The sequence below is a fragment of the Egretta garzetta genome, unplaced genomic scaffold, assembly GCF_000687185.1.
Source record: "Egretta garzetta isolate BGI_Z169 unplaced genomic scaffold, ASM68718v1 scaffold148, whole genome shotgun sequence".
Classification (NCBI taxonomy): Eukaryota; Metazoa; Chordata; class Aves; order Pelecaniformes; family Ardeidae; genus Egretta; species Egretta garzetta.
The window spans coordinates 3,508,589-3,524,204 of record NW_009260669.1 but is presented as its reverse complement, the minus strand read 5'-3'; positions in this window follow the sequence as shown (position 1 = coordinate 3,524,204).

Here is a 15,616-nt window from a genome sequence, read left to right as displayed (position 1 = left end):
CTACCACCAGCTACCTTCACGGCTTGATTATTTTTTCCTTCTCTTTTCATTCTGTGATGTTTTCTAATGAAGGGTTTCTTATTTCCAACAAGTATTGTGGAAACAGTCTAGTCAGAGTATCTATGAGTTCGTTGTCTGATGTTTGCATCATTTACTAATAAACACAGCTGACACAGTTTTAGCTGATCAACTCAATTAAACATTTCTTTCTCACCAAACAAACCTGACCTGAAAGACAATAACACCTTGGTCTATTACATGGCCTCTTGTTATTTTCTGAAATTAATGTTAAATGAATAGGATGTTGAAAAAAGTTGTTTCAGCTTTTGTGCACATGAAACTTGATCCTGCCCTGAACTATTGCATGCTAATTAACTCTTAACTATTGGAAGTCAACACACAATTATATCTTCTATGTCAGTGTTCAAATTTTGAGGAGGAAGTATTCAATTAGCATTGTCAAATGAAAATGTAGACGTTCACTATATAGAAGGAACCTTTTGTTGACTTAGAGTCAAGCAGTGTCAAAGGCACAGCAGGAAATTGCCATTAGCCAATCTGGACTTTCTCAACATTCAGCTCTACATCCCATAATCATCAGCTTCTGAAGGAGAGCAATTTAGGTAGCAAGTCAATCACATCTGTAACTTTGCTCAGCCCATCTATGGCATGCATCCACAGATGGGATGAAGATTGCTTACACATTCCAGCTCCTGGACCTAGTGCTTGACTCTTTTCTTTATCAGATGTTCTAAACACCATTGGGACACTGTTGTTATTTTGGAGGCAAGAGATTAATGACTTATCTTTAAAGTTACCACAGCTGTTTCATCTTATGAAGCCTATTTTTACAAATATTCATGGCTGCATTTGGTAATTGATATTTATTGTCATGCTCAGGAGATGAAATGGCTGGAAAATAGGATTAATATTCAAATTGAAGACTGAGTCATATGGAACGTTTTTAAGCAAACTCAGAAAGATGTGCTGAATACAAGCCCACATGACACTTCCAAAAATGCAGTGCTGGAGCCATGTGTCATGTTCATCCCATCTTTCCACCCCACAAGTGATGCTTTGTGCTGTGACTGCATGCAATAATTGTGAAGTTGTGAGCTTCAGCTAAGATTGTGCAGCAGCTGTACTATGGTGGGGGAATGGACTTCCAAATGCCCCTCTCACTCCGCTGTAAGGAAATTTAGCTCACATATGTATCCTTTGTAGAAAAACCTTACAGAAGTTAATGAAGCACCACTTTATATGGTGCTGGGGGAAGACCGTGCCCCTGTTAAATAGAATCTGCAACACTTTTTGGTTTAACTAGCAAATGGTTACGCTCAGCATTGAAAGATGCAATAAAGATTAATTTCTCTTGAAGATTCAGATTAGTTGCAAGCTCAAGGATTAAAACTAAGCAAATTAATTAGTTAAACCCAAACATACTGACATAATGTATCTTCAGATTCTTACTTTCTCTCATTTTCCTTTATATGTGCATGAAATGATTCAGCTCAGATATAATTTCTCTAACTTTTAAATTGAATTGAAGGATCTGAGAAAACAATACAAACAGTAAATACTTTGTTTAAAAATTTAAAAAATCTTGTCTGGAGGGGGAACTTTGCTGAAGATGTGTAGATAACTATAGTTAGCAATAAATATCATGAGATAAATGTTAACTTCAAACAGCACGCTTTGTGTATTTATTGCCTAAAGAAGACACATTAAAAGATAAAATTAAATATTCCTTTAGGCTATAGATAGAGAGTACCATAAAAGATTGAGTATGCTCCTTGCAATCAAATGCCTTAATGAGGTTTAGCATAGTTGCCAAATAGATTCACTTTATCTTAATCTGATTTGCTATTTTTTCACATTAATTTGTCTTTACATTGGTTTGAATAACTACTGAATGCAAAACCCAGGCTATTTTGGCATGAAGTTCCAGAAATGCTGAAAGGACTGACATATAGGGTGATAGAATCGTAACTCAGGTGACAGACAGAACAGATTCCGACATGCTGGTCTATAGTCCTCTATCACAAAATCAACCCTGGCTCAGAAAAGTGGTTCAAATTTTCATGGAGTACTTTTCATTTAGCATATAACACAAGACCATGTGTTCTTACCTTGAATAACTATTAAAAATTCAGTTTACAAGTTAGGAAATTGCTGCTGAGTTGTAAGTTAGGTTTAATTTACTTCTGGTCACACATTTGTAAATTCATGATGATACAATAATCATTGGTATGTCACACTACTCATGAGATAAAGTTATTTCTGATCTGCATTTTAATAACACAGCAAGCACCATGATTACTTTGCTACTGGTGAATTAATCTCCCAGTTCTGAAAGAGTAATAACAAATATTTTGCCTTAGAGGATAAAACACAGACAGAAATAAACAATTTTAAAGGAAGCTGGAACCATGCTTTCCAAGTTTTATATCATGCTACCTTTGATTACAACATGAACAGTCAGCAGTATTTCCTAATAGGTAGAAATATAGCTATGGTTGCAGTAAAGTAGAAAAACTGGTTATTTGATTTTTAGGACATTAAAAGAAGATTTTATTGGATATTAAATGGGCATAACCCACTCTACAGATGAGATCAGTATACTAACACAGGTGTATTAGTATACTTTAAAAGTCCCCAAATTGAAAAGTCTGTTCTACAGGAAAACTCAGCAGAAAGTCTGAAGTTTCTCCTGGAAAACAAAGTTCCTAAAAATTCTACCAGAGATTCTGACATTGGGGGTTTAGCTGCTACCTTAATTCAGGAAGGCCCTGATGGTGCTGAAGGAAATAAGCTTTGCTAACATAGGGAAAAAAGGTTTCTCTGCACCTAGATAAGAAGCCCGGAAGACTAAGACAGCCAGAGAGCTCTCCCACAATTATAGACCTATGACATAGACCTGGAAAGTTTTCAATCTATTTGTGCAGCGAGGTTGTTCCAGCGTATAAGGACTTGAGAACCCAAGAAATACGTGAGCAAGCAGTCGTATGATCAGGCCAATCTTCTACTGGGAAATTATCAGGCAAGTGGGGTACACTTATGATCCTAGGCATCCCCAACTGTTGCAGGGGCTGGAGGGTCCTCTCTGCCTGGGGGTGTGTGTGGATGTCCCCAGCAGGTCCCCACTCACCCAGTGGGGTGCGGGGGCTTCCATCTACCTCTGGGAGTTTGGAGGCCCAAGCACCTGCCAGGGTCCCCACATGACCCAAGGGATCCCTGCTTTGGGGGGGTGGGGTGTGGCCCTGGCCTCAGGGGCCCATCTGTCCCTTGGGGTGGAGGTCCCCAAAACCCACAGTTTTTATGTCATCCACCTTTCTGATCCAAGTCCCCTGTCACCAAGGTATTTCAAAGAAAAAAAAGATAAATAGATAGAGAGAGAGACAGACAGATAGGTTCATATTATATACATAGATATAGATTCAGAGAAAACAGTATGATCTCCTGGGAAGAAAAATGCTCTGATGGAATCCAAATGAAAAAGTTCGACTGAAAGTTTTCTTTTTCAGACCTTTTATCTTCTTTTGTTTCCTTGATTCTTCCTGTCCAAGAACAAACCTTTCAAAATGAAGTTATGATTTTTTAAGTTTTCTCTCTGCTCCTGAAAATAAATAAAAGTTGTTGACTTTAGTATCACATGGAATGTATACGAGGGCAGCCAGGATAAAGAAATAATTCTTACTTGCTCAGGTGGTACTAAGCAAGGCTTAAGAATTAGAATGTGGTAGTGGGTTTTGTATTGGTTTTTACAACGTGTTTGTGTAAAGGATGATAGATGTTTTTCTGGCTGTTTGTAATCATGTGCTGGAGATATCTACCTCTGACAAGACTAACCTCTCCCTGCTGCAAATGAGTAGAGGTGTAAATCTCTTCTTTGTTTTGCAATTTATAAGAAATACAATTGCATATTATTGTGCAGTTAATTCCTGGTCTTTTTTTGTCATGGTCAAGTAAGTGTCCCGAGAGCATAATTATCACTACAACTGACAGAACGCTTTATCTATACTATTTATGGAGTAGGCATCTGAATTAACCATTGACTCTTTCAAATCCAGTCTGGATTTTCTACTGGAGAAGGGGGAGTATTTTTTTCTGAAAACAACCTAAAATATTTTTTAGGTCACTTAAGAGCTTAGGCCAGTTATTAAAAAGGATATAAAGAAAAGGTCATACATAGAGGCTAAGGAGACAAAGTTAGAAGACCAGGTGAACAGCATTGGTAGAGATGGCAACAGATCTGTCATTCTTGGCTCCGCTGGGTGATTTCATTATTGAGAAATTAACAGCCTCCTGAAGTTTAGCCTGAAACTACATGTCAAAATACGTGTCAAAAAGAAAATCTGTTTATGCTGTAGCTTCAAAATTTCCAAGGCCTTACTGTGACTTTGCAATTACAAGTTCTGGTATTGAATTACTTTCTTTTTTTTTTTTAGGGCTTCACCATTTCAGAGCATGTGACATTCCACTCGAACCAACAAAAAACATATCACCAGCTGGCTCTTCGTCTTTGCTATGGCCCAGTTAAAAATGCCTTTCACTTCACTGACACAATGCTGCATGCCATGAAATGAGTTTCCTTTCACAGATTTTTGGTGTCATTTGTAAGAATGTAATTAGATCCGCACCTTGGTCATGTAAGTAGCCCGAAGAAGCAAAATACTGAGTTCAGAGACTCACTGTTTTTAACAGCAGTACAAGTCATGAGCTGTGCCCTTCAGCATTTTTGAATTGTCTGGAAAACAGTTAAGAACACTAGTTAAAGCTCTAGCTGTTCAAATCTGCAAGCACATGTAATCTACTGGTGAGTTACTTCTCTATTTGTCCCCTTATTATCCTGTTTGTACAATTCCTGCAATATGCTTGGTAAAATTGACTCAGATGTAGACTGGTTTCAAAAGCCTCCTGACTCTACTCCACAGTTGCTAAAGAAGAATTAACAATCAGGAATATTGCATGTAATATTTTTCTGGCATTATGCAAGATGAGTCCAAGATATGTTTGTAGGTAGGCCAGGAAGGGTGGAGTGAGAAGTTGGGAATAAAGAAGAAAGAACAAACATTTCATGGAGCATCCCTGTAAGATAAAAATACAGAATATTTGTTATACAAGCCTATTAGAAAAGGTCATTATATATTTCTGCTGATCCCTTAGGGAGAGTTTATTACCACCCATCTTTGGTAGAGATTCCAGTGATGGATGCAAAACTTAGTGACAGATACCAAGATAAAATTCCTCTGCTATTGTGCGAATTTAATGTTTTGTCACACTGGTTATTAGAAATGATGGTTTGGATGCTACAAGTTATAGTTCTCATTCAGATTTTCATAAGCTATTAGATGTGAGATTCAGTGCATTAAAACCTCTTCAGCTTAGATTCACAAAGGGCCCTTATTATTCAGGAAGATTTTCAATAAAGTTCAGTTTCATAACCCTGTGTTACCCTCTTTTTCCTGAGAGGCTGAGTTTTTCTACATTTTCTTCAAGTCCGCGGATTTGTAGGTGTGGTATAGCTCTTAAGAGTGGGTTCCTATGAAGTTTTGCTTCAAAAAATAGGGAATAGTAATTATGAACATGAAAAATAATGTTTCTAAACAAATAAGATTTCATAGCATTTCATATTCCCATAACAAAATGAATAAAAAATCAGAGAATGTATTTTAAACAAATGAAAATGTGTTAAATCTATTGTGGGTTCTGATTCAGTTTAACAACAGGGTTGCATGCACCTGAAAAACAGGTTTGTAAAGGTAAGGTTTCCAGACACTACCTTATAAGAATAACAACAGGCGCCACTATGTTGGAGATACAGATAACAGCCCAGTTAAGAATGGGGGGTTTTTATTGTAGTTACATGCAATTTAAAACCAGCTCCTGAGTTTCTTAATTGTGTCAGATTCATAGTGGGTAAAATTTGATCTTGTGAATTTTTCCTTACATGAAAAGGTATTATTATTATTTGATGAGCATCTATAGATATCTTATTGGTCAGCATATTAATACTTCTTTTCTTTTGTTCTGCCAAGAAAGCCATCTCTTAGTGAGAACACATTTCATGTTCATTTAGGTCTTACAAAGTTATGAGCAGTGAACAAATTGTCAGTGAAAAAATCTTATTTTACTCACCCCACCATTCTCTTTCTCCTTTCCCACTTCCTCATCACAGCTGAAACAGTTTATTTAGCACAGTAGTCCTGGAAATAAGGATAAAAATAATCCTAACAAATGTGATAGTCATCAGTTGTTCAGCAGACATTACAAGACTGTCTTATCTCCTAATTACTCAGGAAGGCACAAACTGCACTCCAAGGGCTTTTCCTGAAATTTGTATTTCAGTTGTACATCCATCTTTTGCCTCTAGAGAAGCAAGAAGATGGTAGAAAAATCCTGCATGGAAACCACTCTGCAGCTTCCTGCCCCAACTGTTTTTGAAGTCTCCAATCCTGAATTCTGACTTCATCAATGGCAAATACAAACAGCTGCAGAACTGTGATGGAGCCAGTGAAGGTCTCCTTAAATCTGAACATCACGATATATGATGGCAACAGGAGAGCTAAGATAAAATGCTTGCAAATCCAGATTATAAAATCAGTATACGAAAGGAAAAGACTCAGAAGATTTAAGAGTCTGTGGGAACAAAATCCAATGGCAAGTTTGTTTCATCACTTTCAAAACCTATAGGAAAATTTAAAAAAACATATTCTTACTAAGTAATAAGAAGGTGAAGGATTAAGTGTGAAGAGAAAGGAGGAGGTATTAGGGATGGTATGATTTTGCTGGATTGAGTGACTTGGATCCTAGGAAGCTGTATTGAGTGATGAGGAAGGGAGAAGGAAAAATGAGGAATTCCATTCTAGTCAATAAAATGTTAAGGACAAGCATTGCATGCTCGTTCTTTTGCAGCTTGATTCCTCCCTGCTGAATGTAAGAGCAATAAATATTTTGAGGTTTTCAGAAGAGAATGCACTGAAAATTTTTACTCCAGGAACTGTTCCATTTTTTTATCAATAATATTGTAGGCTGCAGGTAAACGGTTACTAGGAGGGGTAAAGCAATAAGAAAAGGTTTAATATACTGCTGAAAGAACTGCATGGACAAGGCTTAAAGTAATTCAGATGTTATTTTGAACTAACTGCAGCATGTTTCCTTTTTCATAGTCTGATAAGATCCACCTTGTTACTCTGCTCACGTAATTCCAGTTTTTGATATAGAATCCTGCTCTAACAGCATCTAAAATAGCCTCTTCTAAACTTGAATAGGGTGGGCTTTTGTTTTTCTGTTTCTGAACACCCTGTTCTCATGAGTGAAGGTTATTCTCTCAAAGGAGATCGAGGGAACTTCCAGGCCATCCAGGAGATGGGAATGAAACAAGACTTAGGTACTATAGGGAAACAGAAGAAATCTGCCATGTTCTTATGGCAGTTCTTTCAACTCTTGAGCAAATATCTGTGCATGCAGAAGCAGCCAAATCAATTTGGTCTAGACTTCTTCCATCTTCCTTATTTGGATAAATTGTACAATGATGAGCATGAGGGCAGGTCAGGAAGGACAAATGGAGGGTGTAATAAGGAGTTGCTCTCATGCTTTCCACCCCTTGCAAAAGTGTGGCGTAATAGTATCTGAAGGCCTCTGATTGTTGAGGCTATATTGCTCATGGCTATACTGCCTTTGTGACACTAAAAGTTATGAAGGATGAGTATTCACCTTGTCACAAATGTCCCTTTCTTAGTGATTCTTTCTGTAGAGGAGTGTCACTGAGATTTCCAAGCCAGCCTGAAATTTTTCTCTGCATTTAACACCATGAAACATAACAACAGTGGAGAAGATGCAGCCTTTATCTGTCTGTTCTATTAAATTTGACCTGTAATTCATAAGAGGTGAAGTCTTCCCCTCTTCTTGAAATCTTCTTGCTCAGATTTGATTGATAAGTGAGTGCCTCCCCCCTCACCTCCTTCCTCATTTCTGAAAAGAAGCAACGTGGGGGAAGAAATGGACTGCAAAAGAAGCACAAAAGCAGAGATTTGCTGAATGATGAGAGCAGACTCAGGGAGCCTCTAGGTAAAAATGGGTTAATTGGACAGCATAATAGTCATGATGTGACTAGCATCCATACATCATTCAATTATACATGTCCAAATACTAGTCTGCCTTCAACCACCGTTCTTCTGGGGCCTCTCTCTGTATCATTTAGCTTACAGTGAAGCATGCTTTGTTCCTTTAGGCATAGAGGGAATTTGTCAGCTATCCTTCAGCTTGAGTTTAGGAGGAGGGGAGGGCTCACGTTTGCAGCCTGTCTCGGCAGTGCTGCCTGTCATGGCAGGTATGGCAGGTCTGTGACAAGGACTGCTCACACAGCTGCTCAGTTTTCTCTTCTTCTGATGCGGTTTTGATACATCTGCATCCAACCCTACTTCCCTCAGCCCATCAATCTTCCTGGACACACATCCCTTGGCTCCTTAACTTTCAGTGCATTCCAGTGAATGACTTTTGGGTTTATAGTTGCTCGAAGAGTATTTCTCTTCTTGCAGAAGTTTTAGGCTACTGTGGTACTTCTCAGAAAATATTCACACGTGGGGGAGTTGAGAATAGGGCCTAAAGAATGCAAGACCAATGTGGTGTCTGAGATCTTTCCTATAAATTGGGTATTTCTTAATAAGGAAACATAGACCCTCTTCTTTTCTTCTTTCTGAATCTTCTGTCTAGGTTGAAGGAAATCTCTCCATAACACAGACTTGCATGTGGTGTGAGAGTGTCAAACTGATGTGACTAATGAAGACAGGGGACAGGAATTCATTTCTAATCACAAGTGAGATCCACAGAAGCTTTTAAAAAAGCGTCCTTTGAGCTAGGCTGATTAGTGCTGCTCTGTTGTTCAGAAATGTCTGAGAAACAGTCTGTATCTAGTATATTTTGAAATGTGCTTCTATTTCATACTGTATGGAATACTCAAAATATACTTTGTATATGTGTAACTGCATATAATAACAAATGGTATATATGAGATACATTGTGCGGGTGACTTTACACTGGTTGGTCACACAGGACATTCATTTTTTTAATACAGTTATGATAATTTCTTTTTTCCTAAATAAGATTTTATTTTTCCTACCTCTACACAGTCTATAAGTATTATGAATAATCTTTCTTTTTTTAAAATTAAATTTACAGAGTTCTGACACATACATGATGGCACATAAATCAGTTTTGAATATACCTCTTAAGAGTGCTTTTGACCAGACCTAACTAATATGGAATAATTGTGACAATTGTTCTATGTCTTCAGGAAGGAAAAAAAAAAGCCATTTATACAAAACCATGACATTTTATTCCTATTTATGAACACCATAAGTCATTAGTAGACTTTGAAAGTCCATTGGAAGTGTCTGCCTCAGGGCTATGTTGCTGTGTCCTTGGCCTCCCCCTGAACATCGAAAGTTACCTGTAGTCCTTTTAAGTTTTGTATGCAGACAGAATAAAACACACCATCATAGAAAGTCACTAGGTTCATCAGGCAGGACTTGCCCTTGGTGAAGCTGTGCTGGCTATCTTGAATCACCTCCCTGGCCTCCATGTGCCTTAGCATAGCTTCTAGGAGGATCTGTTCCATGATCTTCCCGGGCACAGAGGTGAGGCTGACAGGTCGGTAGTTCCCAGGGTCTTCCTTTCTACCCTTTTTGAAAATGGGCACAATGTTTCCCTTTTTCCAGTCCCCAGGGACTTCACCTGACTGCCATGACTTTTCAAATATCATGGAGAGGGGCTTGGCGACTACATCGGCCAATTCCCTCAGGACTCTGGGATGCATCTCATCAGGTCCCATGGACTTATGTGCATTCAGGTTCCTCAGGTGATCACGAACCTGATCTTCTCTTACAGTGGGAGGGGTTTTACCCTCCTGGTCCCCCTCATGCCATCCATCGATTTGGGAGGGGTGAGGAGAGAGGTTGCCAGTGAAGACTGAGGCAAAAAAGGTGTTGAGTGCCTCAGCCTTCTCCTCATCTGTTTTTATCAGCTTGCCCGTCTCGCTCATCAGCGGGGGTACGCTTTCTTTAACCATCCTTTTCCAGCTGATATACCTGTAGAAACCCTTCTTCTTATTCTTTGCATCCCTAGCCAAGTTTAGCTCCAGCTGTGCCTTGGCCTTCCTGACCCCATTCCTACACAACCGGACCGCGTCCCTGTACTCTTCCCAGGATGCCTGTCCCTGCTTCCACTGCCTGTGCAGTTCCCTCTTCCTCCTTAGTCTGACAAGCATCTCTTGTCTCAGCCATGCCACTCTTTGCCTGATTCCTTACACCTGGGGACTGAGAGTTCTTGTGCTCTACGGAACACATCCTTAAGGATCTGCCACCTCTGTTCTGTTCCCCTGTCCCTGAGGACCATTTCCCAGGGAGTCCTTCTGACTATCTCCTTGAAGAGCTGGAATTTTGCTTTCCTAAAATTTAGGGTCCTGTCTATACTTTTCACTATTCCCATTTCCCTCGGGAGCGTGAGCTCCACCAGTGCGTGATCCATAGTAAATATTCAATAGTAACTGTTCTGCTGTCTCCTTTCCTGTGACTGAAGTAGCTTTAAAAGAGGTGTATTTGCGTCAGGCAAAACACAGAATATTTCAGTCCTGCAGCAAAACAGGGAGAGCATCCTGGGAACAGCACTTACCCTCTGCACCCATAGCCCAGTTTTGTTTGAACCTTTGGCACAGGGAGGCTTTTCTCCCATCCAGAGACGGTGGAAAAGGCACAAACTAGAGGTTTTTGTGCACACAGAAAGCAAGCTCTTCCTCCTTTGGGTTTCTCTCCAGAAGTGTCCTGTTGCATCACCTTTTCCTACTGCAAAAGCCTTGTAGTGGGGTTGTGTGCAGTATGGAATTCAGTCTGCCTCACTTGCCAGCCATTGTATTTGGCTTTTTTATGCTTTGTTTATTTGTTTTATACTCATCTTTCTGTGGCTTTGACTCAGACATAAATGTTTATAGTCTTCTGGATTTCTTTGTGCTTTAAGTATTGTTCTTAATCAGTATAAGCTCCTGGGAAGTCATCGGTCCAGAGACCTAAAATTTACATTTCCCTATATATAAGATAGCAGATGGGGGGTTGGACTAGATGACCTCTAGGGGTCCCTTCCAACCCAAAACATTCTATGATTCTATGAAAAGAGGAACATAGGAATCTGTTCCCACTTCTCCACTAGGAGTCATTTCCTTTGCTCTCTGTACTAATGTTTCTCAGACCTAGGCCAAAACAGGAAAGCTTTATAGCTATTATATCTGCAATGTTGATCCCTATAACACTAGTGAATATGGACAGAGATGTTCTGTGTTATACTCTAGTGAACAAGGAATAGAGATGAAACTAAGTCACTTTTTTCAGAGTGCTTACACCTTCATGATGTTGGGTCATTGCTGAGCAGGACCAGTAGCCTATATATCCCATCCATTACCCTTTAAACCAAAGGTTCCTAGCTACAGTACCAGGTGCCAACTCCACACTTCATCTTCATACTAGCACTGTGGTTTCGGCAATACTGTCCATGGGCAGTTACTCCATCAGCTGCTAAGCAGCTAACACTCATCTACATTTTGTTGTTGCTCTGTTCACAGTACTTGCCACAGGAATTTCCAGACATAGGAGCATAAATATTGGATCCCCATTTTCATTCCAGTGAAACGAAGGTATTTTAGTGTAAGGTAAGGGGAGGGTATATTGTGGACAGTCATTGCTTGGGAGAAAGAGGTGATGGTATGTGAATGGAAAACCAGAGGTTACACATCTGCTGCTGAGAGCTTGACACAGGGCCATTACCCTGGGCTTTCCTGAAAGGGTCTCATGGACAGCATTAACACAGCAAATTAAACCCTTCCCTTCCCTTCCCTTCCCTTCCCTAAAACTTTTCATCCTTCATATTTATACTTTTCCAACACACTCTTTGTAATCTCTGTAATATTCCAAGAGATATGGTTCATATTGATCACAGCTGTTTCTTCAAGCTTCAAGAAGCCACGTGTTGATCTCCAAAACAGTATGTCTGCTGCGACATTATCATGGGGATTTTCAGGGCATGGGGATTTTCAGGGTACTGATCTGATGGAGATCGAAAAGCCCTTTGCAGTGCCGTATTCCTACATGAAGGGCCTAAGTTTCCAGTGGTGTTCTTGCATCTTGGGTATGCAGTAGGCCGCTGTGATGACAGATATTGAAAGTTTCAGAGATGTGATCTGAAAGACAGATCTGAATTTTGTCACTCGCATGAATATCTCCAGTGCACTGATTTAACTGTTTAGGCATTTGGAGCAATATCCCCCTGGCAGGACTGCACACCCCATGTCGTCTACGGTGTTTCAGTGCACATGGATAAGTAAGTGTTTGAACTCAGTCCTTACTCACACCTCTTGCCACAGATGAATGTGTCATATTACCTCCACAGATCATTTAATCTCTTAATTTAAAAAGGGATAAGATTTTAATGCTTCTAAGGTATTACTTTTAATACCCGTTTGTAGTGCTTTCTCCTCATCTGTGCAGTTCGTCTCTGAGAAGGGCAATCTTTTTGTGATAATGTGAATGGTACAGTATAGTAAGTGTTAATCTGTAAAACCGTGTAGCTCCACCTGGCCTAGATCACTGGACTCCTTCCCCATGCATGTGCAACTGTTCCTCATGTTAATGAGGAAAGCATGCTCTTTGAAGAGGAAATACACACATCACGCTACACATCCTAAAGCACTCAAGATGGTTTTTTGACGTGCCAGAGATAAGTAGCATGACGCACAAATACATATAATGCTTGATGAGGTACCATACTACTTGATGAGATACCATAATATATACAAAACTATTATCACTCAGCTGTCTTCCACTCCACATGCTGAGGCTATCAATAATCACATTCGGTTTGGATTTCTGGGTAATATCTTGAATTTAATTCAAATACAAATATAACCTGGCACTAAGCCTTTTTTCCTGCATTACAGGAAAAGTGGAGCTAATTCAAAAATGTTGTATTCACGGAGAACTTTTAAGCATGCGTCTGCAACTATTTTGTGCAACTGGATGATTTTAATTTTTTTTTGTTTATGCTTTACATCCTCTTTCTTCTACCATTTTTCCAGCTTTGATTTAGAAAAGTACAGAAGAAAGAAGGTAGTGCTTTAGTTTTCTTATATTTTTGAGAAAATTGTAAACATAACTTAAATTGAGTCTGACTATTTTTTTAAAAATAAGTCTGGCTTTGGTCAACTGCCTTTGATTAAAAAAATAATAACTGCAGAAGCTTGATCAGACTCAAAGGTCATGCTAGAGCAAGAATCATAGTTAAAGAATGAAAACAGATGTAACAAACCAGAAATATTATAAGTATCTTAATGAAGTCATAAAATGTAAAACAAATCAATATTGACTGGCAGACTGAGCACGTGGAATCTTGCAGCTGGCAAAGAAAAGAAGTAAATATGTTCTGTAGAGTATTTTAGCCTCATTGACCACTCCAGCAATTTAGAAATGGGGCTTGTAATAGGACCTGTAATCCCTAGCCAGTACCTAGCTGGTACTTTTGTTTTCTACATTGCCAATGAATCAGGAAGCAACTGCCTAAACTGCATTGTAAATGGCTATATGTTTTGTACTCATCCTCTTATTTTTGCAAGGTCAGGCTCCTGATTAACCTGTGTATCTAAAACCCTCATTCATACCAATGAATACATATGTAAAAAGAATGCTGTATTTGACCTCAGTCCTGAATAGAGTAAGACAGAGTAAAATTTGGTTATAGGTGGTATGAAATAATCACTCTAAGAAAATATCTTCATCTGGGGGTATATACTACATTTAAAGAACTATAGATAATTATCTGGAAATGAACATTGTTTGGAAGACAAATGGATAAAATTGCAAAAATAGTGATCCAATCTAAGTACTAAACTGATCTGAGTTGTAGGCATGACCAGAAAGGGTAAAAGGATGAAATAGCACAGTTCATCTCAAATCCCTGCTTTGACATGTCAACAGGACTCTGAATCAATTGCATTTTGGTACTTCCTAGTATGCATACTGTTATAATTCTTATTTCCTTCTTAACTGCTTACATTTTTTGTGCCTTAAAAGGGGATTATTTCAATGAATAAACCAATTTCACTCAAATCTTCAGAAAAACACAGCTGGATTTTGGATTTCAGTTGTCTCCTCCCTCATGGTACACTTTTATAGTTAGGGCCCTATTTCTATTTCCAGAGACTACATAAAAGTGGGGTTACCCCTTGCGCTGATTGAGTTATACTCTTCCAGATGAGAATACTCAGCACTGAACATAAAAGCCTACGCTGGGGTACAAATGTCCACATGATTCCACCTTACCATGAATATATGACCCTACCAGTGAATAATTAGAATGATATTATAGTCAAGGTTTTCTTTCTTCAAGATATTTATGAAAAGTATTGGTAAGGAAATTGAAGAGCCAGCAGCAGGAAACATGGGAATCTGATTACTCTTCATACAGAAGAATGCCACATGGGTCTGGGCATTGCAATGGCTCTTGAAACGGGGTATCCTTTTGGAAATAGAATCAGTGTGCATATTTACGCCTTTTCCTCGCTATCCCAAGTTCATCCTCTACTGCATTTTCTTGCCTATTAGACAATAAGTTTTCATTCATTTTGGGGTTTTGATGCTGTCTGAAAAACTCAGCACCTCCAGTTACATATCTTCCACAACTTGGAGAGAAGCAAGAACATGAACATATGTTGCTGGGGAAAATAAAGTAAACAGGAAGCACTTACTTAAAAAAGCAGATCATTACATGCCCCCTTGCACAAGTATATTGCAGTCCTATTTTATTTTGTGAGCCTCTCTTTCCTACAGTACAACTGCATCCATCAGAGCACAAGATGAGCAGTATTTCATGAGTGAGGCCACTATGAATTTTTTTTTCGTTACCGTTCAGTATAACATTATGAGTCATTTACTCTGCACTAGATGAAGTCTGTACAGAGGAATCTTCTTTATTGGCACCCCTCTGCTTCTTGCTGCAACAGTATTTGAGCACGTCTTCAACAAGAACAAACTCCTTCTTAGTTCTCAGTTTAGGTCAGAAAAGTATTATCCATATTTGACACAGATGAAAGATTAAGCCACTTTCTCTGTACAAGATAGGGAGCAAGTGCCAAGGGCTGGAAAAGTATCCAGCTCTCTCAGATTGCACTCGAGTGCTCTAATTCATAGAGCAATTAGTCTCTTGTGTGCACGGTGGCTTAAATCACTATACATCATGCTCTCTCTGCAATGAATGTAAGAGTACTAAGACTAGCAAACATTATCAGGGGGCAATGCACTGCAGGACAGTGTTAAGTTCAGCTTCCCCCGCTCAGCAAGCAATCTGCACATGACCATAGTGGAATAAACAGTATGGGCTCATTTAGCAAATCCCCAGCAACAGGACTAAGATCACTTCACTTTTTAACTGCTGTTTCCCAGCCAAGTGTCTCATTGAGTCAGACTCATACTGGTTTTAATGGATTGTGCAGTGGTTGAGGAAAGGTTGAGGACAGGACCAATTCCACTTTGTAGCTATATATCCTGGGCAAATACTGGACAGTAGTCTGGAGAAAGGA